Raw genomic sequence first — 24,569 nt, 5'->3', positions numbered from 1 at the left:
GCGGATGTGGTGTTCAGGCCATGGGTTATCCCTGCGTTACCATTTATTTTGGTATCCAGGTCGACGTTGCTGTTTCGGTGATTAGGCCGACTTTCTCTGTTCCAGACGAATTTTTCTTCAAGATTGTTGTTCTTCGCCGATGCTGGCAGGCGTTGTTAATTATTTTCCCATCAGAGTGCAAATTGTTCGTCTGTTCTTGGTATTCAATCACTCTTCATCTTGATCATCTGAAAGCCGAGGCTATTCATATCGACAGGTTCACAGTGGATTGAATAGGGGCAGCTGTAACACCTCAAAATTTGCCCTCCTCTCCTGGGACGAGCATAACATATTTACATATCATTTCTTAGGTCATTAGGCATTGCATATTGCATAATCATGTGGTTACATTGGGCAGGCTATCCTCCCAAGTCTTGATCAGAAGATGAGGAAGTCAGGGAAGCAAGCTAGGGTTTTATTGACTGATCATTAGCCATCTGAGGATTGGGCTATGAGTTAGGGTTTTGTGATTCTCAAAGGATATTGGTCTTCATCTTGATTACAATGATTCATCATCATCATCATGGTTTATCATCATCAAGTGTTGGAGCAGACACCTTGAGATTAGGGTTTTGACCACTGGTCAACCCTAATCAGTTGTATTAGGCCAATCAGGGCATGATCAGGAGATGGGGTCTATGATGTGTGTCATACCCCAAAATTTGCCCGTCAATATTTCAAGACATTTTTCAAGGCATTCCGAATCATTTTTATGACACTGATCTCAAATGGACAAAAGCCCAACTCACGAATGGCCCAATCCAGAAAATGGCCCAAACTGGCCTGTTCGCTACGCGCTCGCCTAGCGAACGTTACGTTCGCTACACGCTCGCCTAGCGAACGTTCGCTACGCGTTCGCTACCAGCTCGCCTAGCGAAGCTGACAGACAACAGAAAATTTCGGGCTTCACTTCGAGCCCATTAGGTCACAACCAGAGCTCTATAAATAGCCAAGCTTCAGAGACCAAAAAAAAGAACGAAAAAAGGGACGAAAGGAGAACCCTAGCAAGCAAACCCTAGCGCTCACAGACGGAAAACCCTAAAGGAAGCCCTGAAGGAAAAGCCGGCGGCAGCAAGGTCACTTCCGCTCAATTCGATCCGATCGGCCAATTCAAGGTTGCAATTCGATTGCAAACAGGTTTGCATTATTCTTATCGTTTTATTTTCTTAATTTGCATGTGATACCGCTTTATGTTCTTAACTTGCATGTGATATTATAATTGAACTCATAAACATATTTGAGGTTTTGCATGTGAATTTAAGTGTGCCTGAATATTGTGAATGTTGAACCATATAATTATGTGTTGAATGCCATAAGCCATGCCGCAGGTTGAAGTCATAATGTTCTGAAATTCAAAACCCGCAGCCGCTCGCTAGCACATCGCTAAGCGAGCATGTAGCGAGTGTTCGCTAGGCCTTCGCTAGGCGAGGCAGAGGCGAACGGGACAGCCATTGATATTTTTTATGTTCTATGCGTAACCTGATCTATTCTATGTTAATTATACATTGTTTTCTTGCTGCTGTTTTTTCTTTTACGGTGTAATCCACGATTATACCCGGATTTGGTACTCTAACCCGTTTGCTGAATTTTGCAAAGGTTCACATGTCCCAGGAAAAGATTGCCGTTAGGTCTTCCACTTTATTTGTGGGATACCCTTATGGAGACTCACCCTAAGGGGCCCAATTAGTTTTAATGTGTTAATTTTAATGTATTAATTTTAATGTATTAATTTTAATGTATTAATTTTAATGTATTAATTTTAATGTATGGATTTTAGTATGGACTTAATTACTTAATTGACTTTAAAATATGACCTTTAAATAAGTGATCTTGGACCTCTCTTTTGCCTTACGGTATTATGGTATTACGGTCATGTCCCGCGAATGTAGGGATACGCTTAGCAAAGACCCTCCGATTAAATCATCATGTCCCTTTAAAATAAATCATAGTCCCTCGGATGTTGCCTTCGAAAATACGATTTTGTCCCTCGATGACCCTTCGGTGTAGCCTACGGTTAAATGATGATAGTCCCTTCGAATGCTAAGGTATCCTTACAACTGTTGCCTTCAATGACCAATCGATGACCCTACGATGACCCTTAAACATCCAAAGGATAAAACTACTTACTTCTCAATAGTAAGGACAGTTTTACCCTCATAAGGATAGGAAACGTTCATAATGACCTTAGGAAGGTATAACTCTCAATTACTGGATCATAACCTAAAATACTTTTTACACCTCACACTTTGTATACATTCATACAAGAATCATTACAAAGTTAAATTCTCTTTTCAAAACCTTTTCTAAACCGCTTTCAAAATCAAACGAGATAAATACTTTGTATACATTCATACGAGAATCATTACAAAGTTAAACTCTCTTTCAAACATTTTTTAAGCAATTCACCAACACTTTTTCAGACGAAAAGATAAGTGATCCAGCAATTAAGAGCCCATGGATAACCATGGATACAAAGGGTGTGTAACACCTCAAAATTTGCCCTCCTCTCTTGGGACTAGCATTATCATATTGCATTTCATTTTAGGACATTAGGCATTTCATGTTGCATATCATGTGGTTACATTATGCAAGCCATCTTCCCAAGTCTTAATCAGGAGATAGGAAGTCAGAAGGTGCAAGCCAGGGTTTTATTGATTGATCATGGGCCATCTGAGGATTGGGCTGTGGATTAGGGTTTTGTGATTCTCAATGGATATTGGTCTTCATCTTGTTTGAATTAATACATCATCATCATCATGGTTGGATGTCATCAGAAGATTGAAGAAGATTCCTTGAGATTAGGGTTTTGACCACTGGTCAACCCTAATCAGTTGTATTGGGCCAATCAGGGCTGGATCAGGAGATGGGGTTTGAGATGGAGATGAGGTTCATTTTGTGATTATATTGTGCTTATTGAGGCTAGGGTTTCACCCTTGAGCCATTTCAGTTGAAGATTGGGGTTCAAATTGGTCTGTGCATGGCCAGATTCATCTGTCAGATGAAAAGTCAACTGTGGTCAACTGTACATGATCTGATGGATTTGGAGGTGGAAATGAGTTGAAGACACTTCATTCATGTTGGAACAAGTGTTGAATGACATCTCAAAGCTTAAAAATGAAGAAAATCAAGTCAGGACAAAAACTGCCAAAAATAGCAACTGACTTGTAATAGAAGTTTCCAAAAGTGGAAAGTTTTTGACCTCAAAAACAGAAGTCCAAGGAAGCTTCAAATGAAAAATTGTTCAACATGACAGATGTAGATCTTGTTCTCACCTTTCCAAAAAGTCCAAGAACTTGAAAATCCAATGTACGGTTTGCAAGATATGACTCAGTGAATTTCAGAAAAGACCGTAATCAGGAGGCCATAACTTCCACATGGTTTGTCCAAATTGCAAGTTCTTTATATGCACAAACTCCATTTGACATGTACTTTGAGGGTGCATCATTGGATTTTCCCAAAAGTGGCCAAGGCAAAAAGTCACTTTTCAACTGGACAGCTGAGTTGGACCAGGGGCAAAATCGTCCAAATGTCAAAATAATTGGAATTTTTGAATGGGACTTTTTCCAACACCTCAGGAATGGCATTTAGAGTGTGTTTGAATATTCATTTCATGGCTAAGGCATGAGAATTGGATTTTGGCTTGAAAAGTGAAATGATGAAAATTGGTCATTTTGCATACACATAGTGATTTTGAGTTTTAAGCAACCAATGGGCATGGGACAAGTTTCCACAGTTCATACATGATATTTAGGGGTTGTGTGAGGTGTCAAAACAGGTGTCAATGAGCTGGCTATGGAATTGACAATTTTGCCCTTATTTGCACAATTACCATTTTCACTTAACATGCCATTTAACTAATCAAGTGGATTAAGCATGGATTAGGCTCACATATATATTCCAAATCATTTCCTAATCCTAACAGAATGCACAATTACCAAGTTCAGATCTCAAAACCATTCCAATTCTCTCACATTTCATCAAGAACACAAGAACTTCATATGTATCAATCTTCCTCATTCTTCAACCAAATCTCAAAATTCTTTTTGCTTTGGATTTGTATCATCATTATCTTGGACTGTTTTTGGAGATTGGAGGAAGAAACTCATCGAATCGTGACTGTAGCATGAGAAGCTTCAATGGTGAAATGTGGATTTCGAGCACTAGAGGCCAAGGCAACTGAAGTTGGACGCATCATTCATCTACCACTAGCTTGCACTACTTCTGTTTCGTGTAATTGAAGCTCAAAAACAACAAGAACTCCGCTGCCATATCCAGGTTTGAGCAAAATCGATCGTCACCATTTGCTTAATCATTATATGCGTTTGAAAGGCCTTGTTATGTAGATCGTGGATATGTGTTTGGTTTTGAGAATAGTGTACCATAGCCTGAGAAATCTGGAAATGAATTTATGAGCACAAACCCTAGATCGATCGATTCTTGAGTTTTAGGAATTGTTAGGTTGTTTGGAATGTATATTTGAGATCTACATGTTCATACGAGTTCAACGACTATAGCCATGTCCATTTTGGTGAACGTTTGATGTTCTTCGTGTTTTTCAATTTTCTGGAAAATTTCTTGGTGAGAACGATGATGAACTGTGTTTTGATCCAAATTTCCATTCAAATATTTGAATTCTATGTTTCCCTCCCGCGCCAAATTAATTACCAAACTGCCACTGTGCAATTTTAATTATTTTGTTTAATTCCAAAAAATTCATTAACACATTGAATAATTCATAAAAAATTGTAGAAAATTCATAAAAATGTGAGGATTTTTTCCTTGACTTTGTTGACTTGTGTAGAATTTTTTTGACCTATTGGTCAAAGTTGTGCTTGGTAATAATATTATTTGGCTTAGGCTTGTTTCACATGTGTCCATTTTTGCTACCTTCTACCAATTTGATCATGAAATGCACAAAATGTAAAATAAATTCTTGAAAATTTTTGTGATGATTGTAGACTCATTGATGCTCATTTATATGTAAATTTCATGCATTTTTGATACCTGGTCAATGAGCAGCAAATTCTGGAACTTAGGTGTGACAATTTGTGTCACACCTCATTATGTCAACTTGCTGGATTTTTTTGAGTGACCTATACTTGTTGGATTAATGTGAAATTTTGCATGATGGTTGATTAACATGTCAAGATGCTATGTGAATTTTTGTGGAATTTTATGTGGCATTTTCAAATTGATTGCTATTTTTCATCTCTGGTGATCATTTATGCAAGCTCATGTGACATAGGTTGGTAGATTGAATGGGAAATCCTCATATTGTATTGTATGGCCATGAAATTTGATATGCATTAACTAGACACATGTTAGGACCTCCCTGTTTTGGTCTCATCCATTTCTTTTTAGTTTTCAATGAGATATTAATTTTTGAAGTGGATGTATGCATTGATGGTGTGAATTGGAGCATGAAATTGTGTCTGTTTTTGTTGATTTTCATTGACATGGTTCCATTTGCCCAATTGAGCTCAAATTTGACATGGTAGACCTTGATTGACCTCTGTTTAGGTGTATTTAATTTGAGATTTTTTTGATGTGTTTTGGCATGGCTTTGAATGCAATACTTCTGTTTGTATATTTGGTGCTTCATTTGAACCAATACGGATTGTTTTGTGCATGAATTGAACTTGATGGATGATATAAACATGAGACCAATGATGTTTGCTTGTGTTTGATGATAATTTGATGTTGGATGGTGGATACCTTGCTGTTTTAATTTTTTTCTTGCTTTGGGACCCTAGGCTTGGCCTAGTGGTCTAGTTGCTAATGTTTGCTTGGTTTTTCAGGATCAAAAGCATAATGTACATGGAGAATGATACAAGTTGATTTTAATTGATGTTGTGGATGTTTGTACACTAACATAACATTGTTTTGTAGGTGTTGGAGCTTGGGCTTAAGCCTTGGGCTTGTTTTGTGTTGTATTGTTTAAACTGTTTGATTGTTTGCTGTATAGTTTGTCTGATTGAGTACTGACTGAGTTTGATTGTTTCCAGGTACTTTAGTTGCTCAGTTCCTTGTGAACTATTGCTTTGCTTTGCTTAAGCAACTTGCATTTGAGGTATAACCTTCTTACTTCATGTAGTCTGGAGACCCGGCTGTTACCGGGCCGGGCAAATAAATGTCTGAAGTCCTCCTTAAGAGGCAATGATTGTGGTTGTTTATTTTTAAGCCCAAGCAGGTGAAAGTCCTTTAAATAAGGCAATCGGTGGAAGGTAGGGGTATGCAGCCTACCCCCCACTATTCAGTTGAGTCTTCTCCTTGCTCCCATTACATGGTTGTAGCATTGAGGTCAAAAGCCCAAGATCCGTGCAGTGCACAATTGAGTCGGAGTCATCGAGTATAGAAGGGTTCCCCCATTCTGGACCCATGCTCATTTGTCAGCTCTCCCTGGTTAGGGATAAGAGCTGTGAGGTCTGATCCTCACTTCATCCTTTCATCTGCTTCACCTTAGCCTCGTAATGGCAAGGTTAAGAGCAAACACAGCCTGTACAGACGATTGCTTAGGCAGTCAAACCTGATTGATTGAGCCCCCTTGTTTGGCTATAGTGCGTGTTATGTGGATATCTGATTGACATGCTTGTTTGAGATACCTGTTCTCATTCGATGATATATGATTGTATGCTTGTGTGCTAGCTTCTTTCCTGGTTAGGTTAGTTTGCTTATGCAAGTAGGATAGAAAACCAAACTTAGGGTTAACGATGCATGACAACATTAGGCTCGAGTCTCAGCTCCCTAGTCGTGTATCTTTCCCCGGTTTCTGGTTAGCAATTTAGTCCCTTTCAGGGGAACTACATCGCCCTGATCCTCGTGCCAGACGAGGTATGTAGGCAGGTGGTCGTGCGAGACCACTCCGGGCAACCTTTTTCTTTTTTGCGTGCGTTTACTTGTTATCTGACTGTGCTGTTTGGTGTTTTGGTTCGGATGCCGACGTAAGCCCAGTGATTGGCTGTCGGGCTCCAAGTTTGCCGTTTTGTGCGTGTTTTGGTTCGGATGCCGACATAATTCCATCAAGTGGTTGTCGGGTTCCATGTTTGCCACCCTTGCTTGTTTGTATGTGTTGTGTTGTTTGGCGTGCGTAAGCCGAACTACAGTGGCTCTGATTCTTGTTCCAGACAAGATATGTAGGCATAAGGTGCGATACCTTATCGAGCCCGTTCCTCTTAATCCCACCTGCGTTCCCCGTGTGTGTGTGTGATGTTTAGCAACCTTTTCTTTATTCTAGGACGTGGATCCCGTCGAGTACGACGGACGTGAGGGGTGCTAATACCTTCCCCTCGCGTAACCGACTCCCGAACCTTTTCTCTCTGGTCGCGAGACCATGTCTTTCCAGGTTTCTCTGAGCGTTTCCTTTCCCTATCTTGGGATAAATAACGTTTAGTGGCGGCTCTGTGTGTTTTTATTTTTAGGCTCGCCGGTTGATTTTTCGCAGGATGCGACAGCTGGCGACTCTGCTGGGGACTACTTCGATGTAGACCTATGCTGGTCCATCATCCCTAAGCGAGTCCTTCCTAGCGTTCTAGGATTAGTTTAGGTTGCTTGTTGTGTGATTTATTGCATTTATTATTCTAACCTGTGTATATATTTGCATTAATGTTTGCATGCATCATACTATCATGTTGTTGCCGTCCGCTGTACAGGTGGTTCCTCTGTTTTGGGGTGGGAGTCAGTTGAGGTAAAAGGTCCAATACCCAGACCATGAGTGAAAATCTAGGATGATTAGGAATAGAGTGATTCATGGGAAGCGGGTGGTATGGCGCCACTTAGCGGAACATTGACATCACGAGCAGTTCAGACCCTGGTGGGATATTATCGTTACATACTTCGGGTGTGTATATGATGGTATTCTGCGAAAGGTTATTTATGCTGCGTTTCTCTCGACCTTGCCCTGGCCTAGATGACACCCGTGAGTGGGGAGGGAATGATCATTTTAACAGGTACAGATGGTGACTGTTGGTGATTGATGGTGACTCAGATGGTGAATTTTTGTTCCGTGGATCCGAGTCATATTTATAAGTCGGATTTATGGTCATTTATTGTCGTGACGCCGGAATGCTGTCCGTGATTTATCAATGGGGATCCGTTTATTTCAGGATTCCCCGGGCCGAGATATTTATCAGTGGGGATCCGTTTATTTCAGGATTCCCCGGGCCGATTCAGATGGTGGTGGTGTGTCTGCTCAGAGACCAGTGATGATGATGATGTATCTGTCTTCCGTTTATTTCGGAACCCGTGGGTCAGATTGGTTATAGTTTCCTCAGATGGGTATGATCAGTCCAGGGATCCGAGCTGTAGTTCAGAGCAACAAATGATCAGATGACTTGGAGGATGGCCCAGTGCATTGCATACATCTGCATCATTCTCATTTTGCATTCATCTGCACTAAAACTCACATCTAGTCATATGGGGAGTATTATTGATTGAGAATCTGGTTGAGAGACATCTTGAATTTCAGAATATGGATGTCAAAATATCATCTGTCTCGATGAAACCAGAATCGAAAGACAGAATCTTCCTCATATGGATAGACGTTGCATTCATGCATATTAACCTGTTTGCTGTTTTGCAGGAATCATTGCTCGCGCTCGTAGAGTCATCCCTTTGCACTCAACCCGTCCTCACAGATACTTCACCAGACGCAACACTCCTAGGCTGATGGATCTTCCGAGTACTGATTTCCTCGAGCTGAAAGATAAGATGACTGAGCTGATCAACATCATGAAGGGTTTTGCAGTTGATCAAAAAGCTTTGGCTGACAAAGTTGAAAAGCTCGAGCGGGCTTCAGCTGCTAACAGTGTTGTTAATCTGGATGGTGTCTCCGATCAGGGGCTGGGTGGATCCAGAGACGGTGGTAAAAGAGCGACTGTGGGTTTGGTGAATGACAATGCTGCTGGTTTTGGTGCTGGTGGTCAACCTGGGCCCGGTCTGGGGCAGAATTTGAAGGACAATTTTGTGCCTCCTTTCTATGGGTTTGATGATGACAGGGAGGAGGACAGAGAGGCTGATCAGTTCTCTTTGCTGAATGAGCCATTCAGTCAGTATGGTGTCCAACCCCAAAGCAAAGAAATTCAGTTACTGGCAGAGAAGGTAAAGGCTCTGGAAAGCCATGCTACTCCGGGATTTGTTAATATGTCCAACATGGGGCTAGTCGAGGGGATTGTGATCCCACAGAAATTCAAAGCGCCTGCATTTGACAAATACAAGGGGAGTTCTTGCCCTGAGACCCATCTTCAAGCTTTCGTTCGCAAGATCTCTGCGTATACAACTGATCAGAAGCTATGGATGTATTTCTTCCAGGACAGTCTGTCCGGAGGATCCTTGGAGTGGTATACCAAGCTGAAATCTGCTAACATCAAGAGTTGGCAAGATCTTGGAGATGCATTCTTTAAGCAGTATCAGTTCAACGCTGATATGGCTCCAAGTCGTACCCAGCTGCAGGGTATGTCTCAGAAAAACAGCGAAGGGTTTAAAGAGTATGCACAAAGGTGGAGGGAGTTGGCTGCCAGAGTTCAACCGCCGCTAGTGGACAGAGAGATGTCTGATCTCTTCATGGGTACCCTGCAAGGGGTTTTCGCTGAAAGAATGGTGGGTTGTCCTGTAACCAACTTTTCTGACATTGTGGTGGCAGGGGAGAGAATTGAAAGTTGGCTAAAAATGGGGAAGATCCAGGGTGGTAATGCTTCGTCATCAGGATCAAAGAAGCCATTTGGGAATGGTCAGCGCAAGAATGAGGGTGAATCAAGTGCTGTGTATGCCCAGGGAGGACACGGTAGGGATCGTTACTACCAGCACACTGCTGCTGTAACCATCCCTGCTGGTAATCAGTCAGCACGACAGCAACGTCAGCCGCCTCAACAGAGAGCCGGGTACCAGGTGAGAGGTAAAGGGGTTGATCGCCATTTTGACAAGCCACCCGTGACATATGCTGTTCTGTTCAAAAAGCTGATGGATCTTGGGTTGGTTCAGCCGAAGGCGATGGTTCCGATGAGAACGGATCAGAGGCCACCTAACTATGATGAGAACGCCCAGTGTGAATTTCATTCTGGAACACCGGGGCATAACATTGAGGGCTGTAGAGCATTCAAGAATGTTGTTCAGGATCTGGTAGACTCTAAGGCTATCAATTTTGCACCATCACCGAATGTTAATGCTAATCCCATGCCGGCACATGGTCAGGCGATGGTGAGTGCAATTGCTGAAGATTCGGATCACGCCTGTGCAATAGGTGGAGAGAACAACAGTGACTGCAGGTTTGATGGTTGGATAAAGCCGTGCGTACCAGGAAGCTGGAAGGCTTAAACAAGATCATCACTGACACTCGTCTGGAAGAGTATTATTTCTTGTTTTCAGTTTATTTGCATGAAAGCCATACGTGTTGCCCGACACGTAATGGTCCATTGTAAGGGCCACCTCATGTTTAAATTTGCATTTTCTGCATCATTAATAAATGGATGTTTTTCAGTCAAAAAGCGGTGTTCCCTGTTTTTCATTTATTTTTGCAGTTTAAAAACAAATAAAAATGGCAATGTTTATTTTCATTTTTCCTTTTTGATTTGTCTCGTCCCAACTTCAAAAATAATTCTACGGATCTCGTTGATAACAATTTGGTTACCCCTCATATGACTTCGATAAACCGATCTATCATGCTGAAGAAAAAGGCGAAGAAGATTGTGATCTACTGGAATTAGCCAGGTTGTCAAAACAAGAGGAGAAGGTGATTCAGCCGCACGAGGGGCGGGTTGAGGTTGTTATTCCGAGCACCGCCGAGGTCATAAAGGAAAATTAGAGCCGCTTCAGAGGCGAATCGAGAGCAGAATGGTAGCCTTGTTGAAAGAACATGTGGATGCTTCGCCTGGTCATGTCAGGATATGCCGGGTCGGATACCAATATCATTGTGCACAAGCTACCATGGAAAGGAGACTGTCCTCTAGAGAAGCAGAACGCCGGTGCCACTTGTATGAGAGCCATGGTGACTTTGTTTCATAAGGTGATTCAGTATGCTATGACATGATAGCAAAGTCCCAAACAGAAGAGGGGCATCTAGTGGAGATAATTCAAACTGAGGTTGAATTCAGATAAGTGCACTATCAGAGCGCGAGCCGGTAAGCTGTTGGGGTTCATTGTAAGGGAGGAATCGAGGTTCATCCTGCAAAAAAAAAAAAAAAAAAAAAAAAAAAAAAACGAAATGCCTGAACCGAGAAAAAGAAAAGAGAGGTTCGTGGTTTCTTAGAAAGATTGAACTACATGTCATGGTTCACATCTCACCTAACAGCCACGTGAGAACCCATTCAAAAAAAAAAAGATCAAACGGTCAGGTGAAATGATGATTGCCAAGGGGCATTGAAGAATAAAAGAATAAGTGCAGGAACCTCTGATTCTGATACCTCCCGTGGAAGGAGCAATTGTTAATCTGTACTTGACGGCCTTCGAGGGGTCCACGGGGTGAATTGGGTCCGCATGACGTGTCTTGTCGAAAAGAGCATGCAATTTACCTTAGCAAAAAGTTTATCGACTGTGAAACAGTACATTCACTGTTCGAGAAAACTTGCTGTACTTTGGCATAGGCTGCTCGCCGACTGAGACAGTATATGCTGATTCATACCACTTTGTGGATTTCCGAGATGGATTTGATCGAGTATGTGTTTGAGAAGCCAGCATCGACCGGACGGGTGGTGAAAAGGCAAAAGAATATTGACTGATCAGTATACTCTCAGAAAGCAATCAAGGGGTGTATTGCTTGATTGCATCTCTCTGCAACCCATTGAGGATTATCAACCGAGGACGTTTGAGTTCCCTGATGAGGACATCTCGAGGTGCTCTAATCGAAAGATTGAGGGTAACCGATCCCGGAGGAGGGACCTGACCCTGAATCTGAACGGATTATGATGTCTGATGGGGAGGATAAGGTGGATGAGTTAGTGCTTCCCGGGGCACGATGGAATGTACCAACGATGGTGACCGAGTACGAAGCTGGTATCCTGGGTACTGTACCGCGGTACGTACGTCTGCTGGGGCACACGCCTTTCTCATTTAGAAAGCTTGATTGAAGAAAAGAGGCTAGCAGCCATCTGTCATGGGCAATTGTACCAGCAAAGGATGAAGCGTGCTCTTGACAAGAAAGTACGACCTCGGGTATATCACGTGGGTGATATGGTGCTGAAAAGGATCCTCCCTCCTCAAAACGATCGAAGGGGCAAATGGACACCCAATTATGAAGGTCCATTCGTGGTCAAGAAGGTCTTCTCTGGCGGAGCCTTGTTGTTAACGACCATAGATGGCGAGGATTTTCCATCCCCTGTGAATGCGGACGTAGTTAAAAAATACTTCGTATAAATTGACCCGCTGGACGAAAAGAATAAGATAGTCCAGGCAAAAATGGGCATCCCGGCGAACCAAAAACAGAAGAAAGGTTCGGGCAAAAATTAGGGATATAAATGAAAAATGTACACCCGGCAAGTCGAAAACCTGAAAAGGCGACTTGGGCCAAAAGGGGTATCCCGGTGGACTGAAAACCCGAAAGGGCGGTCCAGGCAAAAGAGGGATTGAAACGAACAACTGCGTCCAGCATGATCGTTTTCGCTTTGGTTAAAGCATCTTGGATAATACCCGGTAGGGATCAATTGGAATCGTCTTGTTCAGAAGGCAGAAAGCATGGAGAGTCTGAGGACATAAGGGGTGTAACCGAGTTGGAACTCGATGAGATCACGGGTTTCACATTGCCATTAGGATAGATTTTTCCTTTTGCGCAATTACCTCTTTTCAGGAATTGCTTCCTTTGTATTGCTCAATTTGAGCCACACTTTTTCAGTCAATAAATGCATGTTCAGTCAAATAATTTTGTTTTTGTTTTTCATTACCGCTTTGATTGCAAAAACATCCAGATTATTTTGATAAAGAATCTTGCATTTTAAGACATACAGGTTCCTTCCAATGCACGTTTATAAGATTGAAAGCTTGAAATCTTATTTGGAAGGTTGAGTGACCCAAGTGTTGGAATCTTGACACGCCTGGGGCACGGTTTTATCTGACGGTCTGTTTTGCAGGAACTGTTAGGTATTCTCACTCACTTGCAGGTTGTGATGTGGAAGCTGTTGATGAAACAAATCCCCAGAGAGTTCGCTCAGGAACGAATGAATGAAAGGATGACGAAGACGTTGAGACGTACGACGATCCTTGATGATAATCAAGAAGACTCTTCAAAGTCGGAAGATTGGAAAGTCTGTAGAAATTCCCCGCAGAGTCTGACCAGAAACGAATGAGGATGAAGGGACGAGGGGAGACGTCGAGGCGTCCGACGACCTTTGGATTTAATCAAGAAGACTCTTCGAAGTCGGAAAATTGAAATTTCTGTATAACTTCCAGGAGTACGTTTCTCGTCGAGCGCGGGGTGATTTGGAATACAAGATGATGGAGCAGAAAAGGTCCAGATGAGTCTGGAAATTCCCCAAAAGCGGAAAGCCGATACGAGATTGGGAGGTGGATGCCAAGGTTCGACGAGTCGACGGGTGTTCTGTACCAACTGTTCTCATTTCCCAGCTAGGTCCCCGAGCAGAATCAGAGGGCCAACTCCCCTGCAGATCCAAGGTCTGTGATTTCTCCAGCCGAGTCAGGATGGTTATCCGGCAGGTTTACAATGGTGTTCCTCAGCGGCCAGGCCAGAAGGTTGCTGTTCCCCGAGTGGAGCGGGTCTTTTTCAAAGAAATATATCTCCAGCAGTTCCCCGAGTGGAGCGGGTCTTTTTCAAAGAAATATATCTCCAGCAGTTCCCCGAGTGGAGCGGGTTTTTTTCAATGACATATCTCTCCAACAGTGTTCATTCTACCAGTGGATTGAACGAGTTTCCGTAGCAGACGAATATCTGCATCCCCAGCCGAGGGTATCCTACATGTGGATTGATTGGGTCCTCCCCAGCGGAGTAGTTGTCGTTCCCCTAGCAGGGTCTGGATGGTATTCCCCCAGCAGGTTGAAGATTGCTCATTTCCCCAGCGGGAGTATCTGTGAGGGTTCCCAAAGCAGAGTTGGGATCTATATCCCCAGCAAGTCAAAGACTGTGGTATTCCCACAGAGTGCAGTGAAGGATCTGTATCCCCAGCATGTCCTCGAGAGGGTTGGGTGCAAAGGATCTGTATCCCCAGCAAGGGTTGTCTATTTCCTAGCAGCAATGCTATCCCCGGCAGGGTGGAAATCGGAGCAGTGGCGAGTTCCTCAGCAGAGAGTCTCGTATTCCCCAGAAGAGCCCCCTGAGAGGGATACTTTTTATGCATTCATCATGTAAATAAGCATAGCATATTGCATAGAAAAATAAATCGCGTAGCATTTCCATAATTATGGAGCATTACGCAGAAAAAGATCATGCATCATTGTTGCAAGCATAGAGCTAGTCTCAAGCCGTGGTTACCGTTTGAGAAGTGGTTGTGTCAGACAGTGAAGGTGTTACTCCGAAGAGTTTAGCCTCATGATTGGATCAGAGATGTACCCCAGTAGTGCGATACTGGAGGAAGCTTTTCCGTCGGGCCGAGATGGGAATGAAGATTGGAGAATGTTACGCGATCAGCGCGATTCAAGCCGTGATTACCGCTTGAGGTTTGGTTTTGTCTGACAGCGAAGACGATGCTCCGAGGAGTTCAGCATTGGGAATTTGGAACCACCGTTTCTTCCCAGACATCAGTAAGTGTTTGGTCGATCATTGTTTGATGTCTGTCCGCATCATTGTTTGATGTCTGTCCGCATCATTGTTTGATGTCTGTCCGCATCATTGTTTGATGTCTGTCCGCATCATTGTTTGATGTCTGTCCGCATCATTGTTTGATGTCTGTCCGCATCATTGTTTGATGTCTGTCCGCATCATTGTTTGATGTCTGTCCGCATCATTGACTGATGTCTGTCCGCATCATTGTTTGATGTCTGTCAACATCATTGTTTGATGTCCTGTCAACATCATTGTTTGATGTCCTGTCAACATCCTTGTTCGATGTCCTGTCAACATCCTTGTTTGATGTCCTGTCAACATCCTTGTTTGATGTCCTGTCAACATCCTTGTTTGATGTCCTGTCAACATCATTGTTCGATGTCCTGTCAACATCATTGTTCGATGTCCTGTCAACATCATTGTTCGATGTCCTGTCAACATCCTTGTTTGATGTCCAGTAAACGTCGAGTTTTCTCCCAGTCATCAGTCAGTGTCTGGTTGAAAGTGTTACTCTGAGGAGTGTGGTACCATGACGTCAGATCAGCAGTGTTCCCCAGTAGTGCGATATTGGAGGAAATGTTTCCGTCGGACAGAGAGGGAAATGATATCAGAAGACGTTACGCGATCAGCGCGATTCCGGGGTTCAAATGGAGAAAAGGAGATGTTGCGACATTTTCTGGAGATCGGGGTTCGATCAGAGAAGAGTATATGCTGAGGCATGTTCCGGGGTTCAAATGGAGAAAAGGAAATGTGGAGACATTTTCTGGAGAGCGGGGTCCAAATGGAGAAAAGGAAATGTGGAGACATTTTCTGGAGAGCGGGGTTCAAATGGAGATAGAGTTGAAGATTATATCCAGGATGAGGTCCGTAGGATTATCTTCTATTCATGTGTCACCGTAGACTCAGGCTGAGGCCAGTGGAGGTCGTTACGGGTGTCTTCGGAAGAAGAGATGCACATGTTACCTTCCTTTTGTGAAGGTGTACCCTCTGATATGTCGCCCTCAGAGTGGTGTTTGGTGTTATTTCCGGCGTTCAAATGGAGAAAAGGAAATGTGGAGACATTTTCTGGAGATGGGGTTCAAATGGAGAAAGGGAGATGTTGCGGCATTTTCTGGAGAACGGGGTTCATATTGGCGATCGCGGGTTATCGTCAGGCGACTGGGGTCCAAATCGGAGAATGGGGTCCATTTATTTTGGCAAACAGGAGAATGGGGTTCAAATGCAGAGATCCGAGGGTCGTTTGCGCAGAGAAAATTTCGGGGTTCAAGAAAATGAAAAAGAGCAGAGAAAAATGTCGGGGTTCAAGAAAAGAAAAATAAAAAGAAGAGATAATAATCCCGCGTGGATGTGTGGTGATCAGACCATGGTTATCCCTGCGTTACCATTTATTTTGGTATCCAGGTCGACGTTTTTGAGTTTGTTTCTTCGCCGATGCTGACAGGCGTTGTTAATTATTATCCCATCAGAGTGCAAATTATTCGTCTGTTCTTGGTATTCAATCACTCTTCATCCTGATCATCCGAAAGCCGAGGCTATTTCGTATCGACAGGTTCACAGTGGATTGAATAGGGGCAGCTGTAACACCTCAAAATTTGCCCTCCTCTCTTGGGGCTAGCATTATCATATTGCATTTCATTTTAGGACATTAGGCATTTCATGTTGCATATCATGTGGTTACATTATGCAAGCCATCTTCCCAAGTCTTAATCAGGAGATAGGAAGTCAGAAGGTGCAAGCCAGGGTTTTATTGATTGATCATGGGCCATCTGAGGATTGGGCTGTGGATTAGGGTTTTGTGATTCTCAATGGATATTGGTCTTCATCTTGTTTGAATTAATACATCATCATCATCATGGTTGGATGTCATCAGAAGATTGAAGAAGATTCCTTGAGATTAGGGTTTTGACCACTGGTCAACCCTAATCAGTTGTATTGGGCCAATCAGGGCTGGATCAGGAGATGGGGTTTGAGATGGAGATGAGGTTCATTTTGTGATTATATTGTGCTTATTGAGGCTAGGGTTTCACCCTTGAGCCATTTCAGTTGAAGATTGGGGTTCAAATTGGTCTGTGCATGGCCAGATTCATCTGTCAGATGAAAAGTCAACTGTGGTCAACTGTACATGATCTGATGGATTTGGAGGTGGAAATGAGTTGAAGACACTTCATTCATGTTGGAACAAGTGTTGAATGACATCTCAAAGCTTAAAAATGAAGAAAATCAAGTCAGGACAAAAACTGCCAAAAATAGCAACTGACTTGTAATAGAAGTTTCCAAAAGTGGAAAGTTTTTGACCTCAAAAACAGAAGTCCAAGGAAGCTTCAAATGAAAAAATTGTTCAACATGACAGATGTAGATCTTGTTCTCACCTTTCCAAAAAGTCCAAGAACTTGAAAATCCAATGTACGGTTTGCAAGATATGACTCAGTGAATTTCAGAAAAGACCGTAATCAGGAGGCCATAACTTCCACATGGTTTGTCCAAATTGCAAGTTCTTTATATGCACAAACTCCATTTGACATGTACTTTGAGGGTGCATCATTGGATTTTCCCAAAAGTGGCCAAGGCAAAAAGTCACTTTTCAACTGGACAGCTGAGTTGGACCAGGGGCAAAATCGTCCAAATGTCAAAATAATTGGAATTTTTGAATGGGACTTTTTCCAACACCTCAGGAATGGCATTTAGAGTGTGTTTGAATATTCATTTCATGGCTAAGGCATGAGAATTGGATTTTGGCTTGAAAAGTGAAATGATGAAAATTGGTCATTTTGCATACACATAGTGATTTTGAGTTTTAAGCAACCAATGGGCATGGGACAAGTTTCCACAGTTCATACATGATATTTAGGGGTTGTGTGAGGTGTCAAAACAGGTGTCAATGAGCTGGCTATGGAATTGACAATTTTGCCCTTATTTGCACAATTACCATTTTCACTTAACATGCCATTTAACTAATCAAGTGGATTAAGCATGGATTAGGCTCACATATATATTCCAAATCATTTCCTAATCCTAACAGAATGCACAATTACCAAGTTCAGATCTCAAAACCATTCCAATTCTCTCACATTTCATCAAGAACACAAGAACTTCATATGTATCAATCTTCCTCATTCTTCAACCAAATCTCAAAATTCTTTTTGCTTTGGATTTGTATCATCATTATCTTGGACTGTTTTTGGAGATTGGAGGAAGAAACTCATCGAATCGTGACTGTAGCATGAGAAGCTTCAATGGTGAAATGTGGATTTCGAGCACTAGAGGCCAAGGCAACTGAAGTTGGACGCATCATTCATCTACCACTAGCTTGCACTACTTCTGTTTCGTGTAATTGAAGCTCAAAAACAACAAGAACTCCGCTGCCATATCCAGGTTTGAGCAAAATCGATCGTCACCATTTGCTTAATCATTATATGCGTTTGAAAGGCCTTGTTATGTAGATCGTGGATATGTGTTTGGTTTTGAGAATAGTGTACCATAGCCTGAGAAATCTGGAAATGAATTTATGAGCACAAACCCTAGATCGATCGATTCTTGAGTTTTAGGAATTGTTAGGTTGTTTGGAATGTATATTTGAGATCTACATGTTCATACGAGTTCAACGACTATAGCCATGTCCATTTTGGTGAACGTTTGATGTTCTTCGTGTTTTTCAATTTTCTGGAAAATTTCTTGGTGAGAACGATGATGAACTGTGTTTTGATCCAAATTTCCATTCAAATATTTGAATTCTATGTTTCCCTCCCGCGCCAAATTAATTACCAAACTGCCACTGTGCAATTTTAATTATTTTGTTTAATTCCAAAAAATTCATTAACACATTGAATAATTCATAAAAAATTGTAGAAAATTCATAAAAATGTGAGGATTTTTTCCTTGACTTTGTTGACTTGTGTAGAATTTTTTTGACCTATTGGTCAAAGTTGTGCTTGGTAATAATATTATTTGGCTTAGGCTTGTTTCACATGTGTCCATTTTTGCTACCTTCTACCAATTTGATCATGAAATGCACAAAATGTAAAATAAATTCTTGAAAATTTTTGTGATGATTGTAGACTCATTGATGCTCATTTATATGTAAATTTCATGCATTTTTGATACCTGGTCAATGAGCAGCAAATTCTGGAACTTAGGTGTGACAATTTGTGTCACACCTCATTATGTCAACTTGCTGGATTTTTTTGAGTGACCTATACTTGTTGGATTAATGTGAAATTTTGCATGATGGTTGATTAACATGTCAAGATGCTATGTGAATTTTTGTGGAATTTTATGTGGCATTTTCAAATTGATTGCTATTTTTCATCTCTGGTGATCATTTATGCAAGCTCATGTGACATAGGTTGGTAGATTGAATGGGAAATCCTCATATTGTATTGTATGGCCATGAAATTTGATATGCATTAACTAGACACATGTTAGGACCTCCCTGTTTTGGTCTCATCCATTTCTTTTTAGTTTTCAATGAGATATTAATTTTTGAAGTGGATGTATGCATTGATGGTGTGAATTGGAGCATGAAATTGTGTCTGTTTTTGTTGATTTTCATTGACATGGTTCCATTTGCCCAATTGAGCTCAAATTTGACATGGTAGACCTTGATTGACCCCTGTTTAGGTGTATTTAATTTGAGATTTTTTTGATGTGTTTTGGCATGGCTTTGAATGCAATACTTCTGTTTGTATATTTGGTGCTTCATTTGAACCAATATGGATTGTTTTGTGCATGAATTGAACTTGATGGATGATATAAACATGAGACCAATGATGTTTGCTTGTGTTTGATGATAATTTGATGTTGGATGGTGGATACCTTGCTGTTTTAATTTTTTTCTTGCTTTGGGACCCTAGGCTTGGCCTAGTGGTCTAGTTGCTAATGTTTGCTTGGTTTTTCAGGATCAAAAGCATAATGTACATGGAGAATGATACAAGTTGATTTTAATTGATGTTGTGGATGTTTGTACACTAACATAACATTGTTTTGTAGGTGTTGGAGCTTGGGCTTAAGCCTTGGGCTTGTTTTGTGTTGTATTGTTTAAACTGTTTGATTGTTTGCTGTATAGTTTGTCTGATTGAGTACTGACTGAGTTTGATTGTTTCCAGGTACTTTAGTTGCTCAGTTCCTTGTGAACTATTGCTTTGCTTTGCTTAAGCAACTTGCATTTGAGGTATAACCTTCTTACTTCATGTAGTCTGGAGACCCGGCTGTTACCGGGCCGGGCAAATAAATGTCTGAAGTCCTCCTTAAGAGGCAATGATTGTGGTTGTTTATTTTTAAGCCCAAGCAGGTGAAAGTCCTTTAAATAAGGCAATCGGTGGAAGGTAGGGGTATGCAGCCTACCCCCCACTATTCAGTTGAGTCTTCTCCTTGCTCCCATTACATGGTTGTAGCATTGAGGTCAAAAGCCCAAGATCCGTGCAGTGCACAATTGAGTCGGAGTCATCGAGTATAGAAGGGTTCCCCCATTCTGGACCCATGCTCATTTGTCAGCTCTCCCTGGTTAGGGATAAGAGCTGTGAGGTCTGATCCTCACTTCATCCTTTCATCTGCTTCACCTTAGCCTCGTAATGGCAAGGTTAAGAGCAAACACAGCCTGTACAGACGATTGCTTAGGCAGTCAAACCTGATTGATTGAGCCCCCTTGTTTGGCTATAGTGCGTGTTATGTGGATATCTGATTGACATGCTTGTTTGAGATACCTGTTCTCATTCGATGATATATGATTGTATGCTTGTGTGCTAGCTTCTTTCCTGGTTAGGTTAGTTTGCTTATGCAAGTAGGATAGAAAACCAAACTTAGGGTTAACGATGCATGACAACATTAGGCTCGAGTCTCAGCTCCCTAGTCGTGTATCTTTCCCCGGTTTCTGGTTAGCAATTTAGTCCCTTTCAGGGGAACTACATCGCCCTGATCCTCGTGCCAGACGAGGTATGTAGGCAGGTGGTCGTGCGAGACCACTCCGGGCAACCTTTTTCTTTTTTGCGTGCGTTTACTTGTTATCTGACTGTGCTGTTTGGTGTTTTGGTTCGGATGCCGACGTAAGCCCAGTGATTGGCTGTCGGGCTCCAAGTTTGCCGTTTTGTGCGTGTTTTGGTTCGGATGCCGACATAATTCCATCAAGTGGTTGTCGGGCTCCATGTTTGCCACCCTTGCTTGTTTGTATGTGTTGTGTTGTTTGACGTGCGTAAGCCGAACTACAGTGGCTCTGATTCTTGTTCCAGACAAGATATGTAGGCATAAGGTGCGATACCTTATCGAGCCCGTTCCTCTTAATCCCACCTGCGTTCCCCGTGTGTGTGTGTGATGTTTAGCAACCTTTTCTTTATTCTAGGACGTGGATCCCGTCGAGTACGACGGACGTGAGGGGTGCTAATACCTTCCCCTCGCGTAACCGACTCCCGAACCTTTTCTCTCTGGTCGCGAGACCATGTCTTTCCAGGTTTCTCTGAGCGTTTCCTTTCCCTATCTTGGGATAAATAACGTTTAGTGGCGGCTCTGTGTGTTTTTATTTTTAGGCTCGCCGGTTGATTTTTCGCAGGATGCGACAGGGTGCTAACACCTTCCCTTTGTATAATGTACCTCCCGAACCCAAAGTCTATTGAGGTCTTTCCTGTTCTTTTCCACCTTTCCTTATTGGATAAAAGAAAAGTCGGTGGCGACTCTTGCTATCCGCGACATTGCGATAAAAAGCAAAACACAAAAAGTCAGTTCACCGTATGACAATGTGTATGAGGATCATTTCATGGTTTTATTGAGATTATTGAGGCTAGGGTTTCATCCTTGGGCCATTTCATCAGAAGATTGGAGCTCAGTTGGATCAATGCATTGCCAAATTCATCTATCAGTTGAAAAAGTCAACTGTGGTCAACTGTACATGATTTAATGGATTTGGAGGTGGAAATGAGTTGGATACACTTCATTCATGTTGAAACAAGTGTTATTTGACATGTCAAAGCTTAAGAATGGAGAAAATCAAGTCAGGACAAAAATTGCCAAAAATAGAAAGTGACTTGTAATGGAAGTTTCCAAAAATGGAAAGTTTTTGACCTCAAGACCACGTGTCCAAGGAAGCTCCAAATGAAAATTTGTTCAACATGAAAGTTATAGATCTTGGTCTCACCTTTCCAAAAAGTCCAAGAACTTGAAAATCCCATGCATGGTTGGCAAGTTATGGTCCAGTCAATTTCAAAAATGACTCATAATCAGAGGGGCATAACTTCCACATGGAGTGTCCAAATTGAGTGATCTTTTTATGCACAAACTCCATTTAACATGTACTTTCATGGTGCATAATTGGATTTCATCAAAAATGGTCAATGCAAAAAGTCAAATTTCAACTGTACAATTAAAAGTCCAGGGGCAAAATTGTCCAACTTGAGAAATAATGGGAATTTTTGAATGGGGATTTTTGCAACACTTCACAAATGACATTTGAAAATTGTTGGAATGCTCATAACATGCCAAGGCCTTGTGGTTTGAGAATTGACTTTTGAAATGAACTTGAAAAAATGAACAAAGTGCCATCACATGTGGAAAATGCAAAATACTCATCCAATGAACATGAAACAAGTGGCAACAGCTCATGACAGGTGTTTAGGGTTTGTGTGAGCTGTCAATGAGCTGGCATTGGCTGGCATGTGAAGTTACTATTTTGCCCTTGGCTTGAAAATGACACATTTGCTAATCACTTTGTATTTTGCTAATTAGAGTGATTAAGCATGGATTAAGAGGAGATATATAATCCTAATCCTAACAAACTCATAACAGATTTCACAATTCCCCAAAATCAATCTCAAATTCTTCAAATTCTCCCAAATTCTCAAGAACCATATAGAACTTCAATTGATCAAAACTCTCTCAATTCTTGATCAATTTGCGAAATTCTTCTTGCTGCAACTTCCACTCATCATCATCTGCAACTGTTTTGGAACATTGGATTGAAAGGAGCATCCATTCGCGACTGTCCATGCAAGGTCCATCAATGGTGAATCAAGATTTCTTCTTCTAGAAGCCATTGCAATTGATCCTGAGCATTCCAGTCAACTTCTTGAAGCTTGTTCTCCATCTGTTTCGCATTAAAACACCTTGAAAGCTCCAATTTCAACACTGCCTTCGAATCAAGGTACCTTTAGTTGCTTACAGTTCTTTAAGAACTTGCTTACTGCTGCTCGGTTTTTAAACCGCTTGAGGTAGGACTTCTATTCTTCATGTAGTCTGGAGACCCGGTCTGTTATTTGGCCGGGCAAACTGTCTGAAGTCCTCCTTAAGAGGCGATGCTTGTGATTGTTTAATATTGTGCCTAAGCAGGTGAAGTCCTCTATGAGGCAATTGGTGGAAGCCAAGGGATATGCAATCTATCCCCCACTATTCTGTGAGTCGTCCCTCTGCTCGCACGGCTGTGTGTTGATGCATCGGGACACAAACCCAAGATCTCGTGCTGTTGCGCAATCGAGTCAGAGTCTTTGAGCGTAGAAGGGTCCCTCCATTCTGGACCCACGCTCCTTTGTCTGAAGCTCTCCCTGGTCAGGGATAAGAGCTGTGAGGTCTAATCCTCACTTCACCTCTCATCTGCTTCACCTTAGCCTCGTAATGGCAAGGTTAAGAGCGACTAACACCCTTGTACAGATGAATTGCTTCGGCAGTTACACCTATTGATTGAGCCCATTTGTTTGGTTATAGTGTGTGCTATGTGAATATCTGTTTGAGATGCTTGTTCTCATTTGATGTATGCTTGTATGCTTGTATGTTTGCTTCTCTCCTGGATAGGAGTAGTTTGCTTATGCAAGTAGGATAGAAACCTGAACGTAGGGTAATGATGCATGACAACACTAGGCTCGAGTCCAGCTCCCTGGTAGTGTGTCTTCCCCTGGTTTCTGGCTAGATTTTCTTTCCCTTGAGGGGGAACTACATCGCCCTGATCCTTGTTCCAGACGAGGTATGTAGGCAGGAGGTCGTGCGAGACCTCTCCGGGCACTTTTTTTTCTTTTTGTGTGTGTTTGTTTGTTATCTTCTTGTGTATGTTTGGTTCGGATGCCGACGTAAGCCCAGTGATTGGCTGTCGGGCTCCACGTTTGCCCCTTTGAGTGTGTTTTGGTTCGGATGCTGACGTAATTCCATCAAGTGGTTGTTGGGCTCCATGTTTGCCATCTGTTGGTGTGTTTGGTGTTGTTTGGCGTGCGTAAGCCGAACTACAGTGGCTCTGATTCTTGTTCCAGACAAGATATGTAGGCATAGGATGCGACGTCCTATCGAGCTCCCTTCTATTAACCCCACCTGCGTTCCCTGTGTGTGTGTGATGTTTAGCAACCTTTTCTTTATTTTAGAACGTGGATCCCGTCGAGTACGACGGACGTGAGGGGTGCTAATACCTTCCCCTTGCGTAACCGACTCCCTTACCCTTTCTCTTTGGTCGCGAGACCATTTCCTTTCCAGGTTTCTCTGAGCGTTTCCTTTCCCTATCTTGGGATAAATAACGCGCAGTGGCGGCTCTGTGTTGTGTTTTTATTTGAGTCCCGCCGGTTGTTTTTTCGCGGATGCGACAGGAGGTACATTATACAAAGGGAAGGTATTAACACCCTTTGTATCCATGGTTATCCATGGGCTCTTAATTGCTGGATCACTTATGTTATTTTTCTTGTCTGAAAAAGTGCTTGTGAACGACTTAGAAAATGTTTTGAAAAGAGAGTTTAACTTTGTAATGATTCTCGTATGAATGTATACAAAATGGTTATCTCGTTTAGTTTTGAAAGTTGTTTGAAAAAATATAACTCGGTAATGATTCTAGTATGAATGTATACCAAGTGGTGATTTTCCAAAAGAGGTTTTGAAAGGT

The sequence above is a fragment of the Lathyrus oleraceus genome, chromosome 3 (genome assembly GCF_024323335.1).
Source record: "Lathyrus oleraceus cultivar Zhongwan6 chromosome 3, CAAS_Psat_ZW6_1.0, whole genome shotgun sequence".
Taxonomy (NCBI): domain Eukaryota; kingdom Viridiplantae; phylum Streptophyta; class Magnoliopsida; order Fabales; family Fabaceae; genus Lathyrus; species Lathyrus oleraceus.
The sequence above is the reverse complement of the archived record's forward strand: the minus strand, read 5'-3'. Positions refer to the sequence as shown.